Genomic DNA, 4,124 nt, shown 5'->3' with positions numbered 1-4,124 from the left:
CAAAGTAGTCCTGAGCCCATGTGGTGATATCGCTTATAGATGAATGACGATTCTTGATGCAGTGCCGCCTGAGGGATTGGAGATCATGGTTGTTCAGCTTAGGCTTGCGCCCTTGTCCTTTACGCACTGAAATTCCTTCAGATTCCTTGAATCTTTTAATTATGTTATGCACTGTTGAATGTGAAATATCCAAATCACTTCATATCTTTCTTTGAGGAACATTGTTTTTAAACATTTCAATAATTTTCTCACGTATTTGTTGGCAAACTGGCGATCCTCTGCCCATCTTTGCTCCTAAAGGATTAGACCTTTCTTGGATGCTGCTTTTGTACCAAATCATAATTACAATCACCTGTTGACATCACCTGTTTAAAATCACATCATTATTTAACCATTTTACCTCATTACTAGCCCTAAATTGCTCCTGTCCCAACTTTTTTTGAAATGTGTTGCAGGTCTGAATGACAGGAAAGGATGCATATTTACAAATGACATGAAGTTGACCAGACAAAACATGAAATATTTTGTGTTCATATTGTCTGCAATGAAATACATGTCAAAGTAAATTTAGAAATCACTTCTTTTTTTTATTAGCGTTTTCCATACTGTCCCAACTTTTTCTGATTTGGGGTTGTACTTTGAGTGGCTCGGCTATGCGATTCAGTTTGCCCGGCGCCCCCCCAGGTTCAAGGGCGTCCGCTTCACCTCGGTGAATACCACAGATGCCCATGCCCATGTCATGCATGCGGAGATCGCTGTCCTACTAGCGAAGGATGCGATAGAGCCGGTCCCTCCAGCCAATATGAAGACCGGCTTCTACAGCCAGTACTTCATTGTACCCAAGAAAACCGGTGGGTTACGGCCAATCTTGGACCTGCGAGTCCTGAATCGGAGCCTCCACAAGCTACTTTTCAAGATGCTCACGCAGAAACACATTTTCGAATGCATCGGTCCCCAAGATTGGTTTGCAGCGATCGACCTGAAGGACGGGTACTTTCATGCCTCGATTCTTCCTCGACACAGGCCGTTTCTGCGCTTTGCATTCGAGGGTCGAGCATATCAGTACAGAGTCCTGCCCTTCGGGCTGTCTCTGTCCCCCCGTGTCTTCACGAAAGTCACGGAGGGGCCCTTGTGCCCATGAAAGAACAAGGCGTTCGCATCCTCAACTATCTCGACGACTGGCTCATTCTAGCACAGTCCAGGGATCAGTTGTGCGAACACAGGGACCTGGTGCTCAGACACCTCAGCCAGTTGGGTCTTCGGGTCAACTGGGAAAAGAGAAAACTCACCCCCATGCAGAGGATCTCTTTTCTCGGTATGGAGTTGGATTCGGTCGAACGGACAGCGCGCCTCACAGAGGAGCGTGTCCAGTCGATGCTGAACTGCCTGAACACGTTTCAAGGCAGGATGACGGTTCCACTGAAACAGTTTCAGAGGCTCCTGGGGCATATGGCAGCCGCTGCGGCAGTAACACCGCTCAGCCTGCTTCATATGAGACCGCTTCAGCATTGGCTACATGGCCGAGTCCCGAGATGGGCGTGGCAATGCGGGACTCACCGGGTGAGCATCACACCGGCCTGCCGCCAGTCCTTCAGTCCATGGTCAGACCCCTCATTCCTTCGGGCCGGAGTGCCCCTGGAACAGGTGTCCAGGCATGCTGTGGTTTTCACAGATGCCTCTGCCATGGGCTGGGGTGCCACGTACAATGGGCATGTAGTGTCAGGGGTTTGGACGGGCCCGCACCTGCATTGGCATATCAATTGCCTCGAGTTGCTAGCAGTGCATCTTGCTCTGAGCCGCCTCAAAGGGTGGTTATGGGGCAAAGATGTACTGGTCCGCACGGACAACACTGCGACCGTTGTGTATATCAACCGACAAGGTGGTCTGTTGATATACACAACGGTCGCAGTGTTGTCCGTGCCCGTGTCCGCTCCCATCGCATGTCGCAACTCGCCAGCAATCTCCTCCTCTGAAGTCAGAAGTGTCTGAGGTCGCTTCGGGCTCCCAGGCGAGTGGCGACTCCACCCCCAGCTGGTTCAGCTGATTTGGAGACAGTTCGAGGTGGCACAGGTCCACCTGTTTGCCTCCCTAGAAAGGTCCCACTGCCAGTGGTTCTATTCGCTGACCGAGGGTACACTCGGCACGGATGCCCTTGCACACAGCTGGCCCCAGGGGCTGCACAAATATGTGTTTTTGAGTAGGCTCACTGGGGGACGCAAGGTCAGGGAGGACGAGGAGCAGGTCCTGCTGGTGGCGCCCAAGCCTGTAATGCTCCTGTCAGAAATTGAAGCTTCCGCGCCTCGATCGCCCCCCGGTGGCCGGTCCCAGTATAGCTCCTAAACCCCGCCTCTCCATGTATTTGAATGGAGAGCGAGACACACTAAACAATTAAATTACACTTCAAATAATTGTTTCCTAAAGATGGTTTCTGTCATTTTAGGCAGTTTTTATTACGATAATTTCATTTCAAGTGTTCGTTTTTTAAATAAGTTTAGTTTTAGTGAGTTATTTGATGCTATAAAAACGGGGGTGTGACGTCATGATTGACAGCTGAGATTGACGGCTTCTCTGAGTGAAGTTGTCACTGAGGCACTAACGGACTTTTTTCTGGATTTTTGGGAGGAGATTGGAGCTTCAGCTTTAATTTCTACATTACCATAACTGTTTATTTCACACCAACACAATTAATTATTCTGCATCTGCGAGAGTGTGGGCGGGCTTTTGATAATCGCGCCTCTACTTCCTTTTCTCTACTGCGCAACTCCGGTCCCGAGATCGCTACTGCGCAGACTCGGTCCCAAGATGTCAGCGCCGTGAGCGGGCCTATGAAAGCTTCAACTATGGTCAACGGAAGTCAATGAAGTCGCGTCGTCCATATTTTTTTACGGTCTATGGTGGCGCCGTACTGGCCCAACCGGACCTGGTTCCCAGAACTTACGCTCCTCGCGACAGCCCCTCCTTGGCCGATTCCTCTGAGGAAGGACCTTCTGACTCAGAGACGGGGCACCCTTTGGCACCCGCGTCCAGACCTGTGGAAGCTTCATGTCTGGCCCCTGGACGGGGCGCGGAGGTTCTAGGTGACTTAACCCAAGAGATAGTTAACACCATCACTTCGGCACAAGCTCCGTCTACAAGACAGGCTTACGCCTTGAAGTGGAACCTGTTCGTCGAGTGGTGTTCTTCTCGCCGAGAAGACCCCCGAAGATGTTCGATCGCGTCTGTGCTTTCCTTCCTGCAACAGGGGTTGGAGCGTAGGCTGTCACCCTCCACCCTCAAGGTTTATGTTGCTGAAATATCCGCCTATCACGACCATGTAGAAGCTAAGATGGTTGGGAAGCACGACCTGGTCGCCAGGTTCCTTAGGGGGGCGAGACGGTTAAATCCTCCTTGTCCCCCCTCCATACCCTTTTGGGATCTTGCTCTGGTGCTCCGAGCATTTCAGAATGCCCCATTTGAGCCTTTGCAGTCAGCAGAGCTAAAGATTCTGTCTATGAAGACTTTGCTGTTGGCTGCATTGGCCTCCATCAAGAGGGTAGGGGACCTGCAGGCATTTTCGGTCGACGAATCGTGCCTAGGGTTCGGGCCGGGTGATACCCATGTGGTACTGAGACCCCGGCCTGGCTATGTGCCCAAGGTTCCTACCACTTCCTTCAGGGACCAGGTGGTGAACCTGCAATCGCTGCTCCCGGAGGAGGCAGACCCAGCCCTAGCTTTGCTCTGTCCCGTCCGCGCCCTGCGGATTTACCTGGATAGAACTCAAAGCTTCAGAACCTCAGATCAGCTCTTTGTCTGTCATGGAGGCCAGCAGAAGGGAAAGGCTGTCTCCAAGCAGAGGATGGCCCACTGGATAGTGGATGCCATCACCTTGGCTTACCAAGCACAAGGTGTGCCCTGTCCGCTCAGGGTGCGAGCACACTCTACTAGAAGTGTTGCATCCTCCTGGGCACTGGCACGTGGCGCCTCGCTGTCAGACATCTGCAGAGCTGTGGGCTGGGCGACACCCAACACGTTCGCTAGATTCTATAGCCTACGTGTAGAGCCGGTCTCCTCCTGTGTTCTCAACTCAAACGGGTAGAAGTACTGAGAGGTCCCTGCTCTTGTCGGCTTGCTGCGCTCCGGCGCTC

Source organism: Gobio gobio (assembly GCF_949357685.1).
Source record: "Gobio gobio genome assembly, chromosome: 22".
In the NCBI taxonomy this organism is placed as follows: Eukaryota; Metazoa; Chordata; class Actinopteri; order Cypriniformes; family Gobionidae; genus Gobio; species Gobio gobio.
This window is presented reverse-complemented; position numbering follows the sequence as displayed.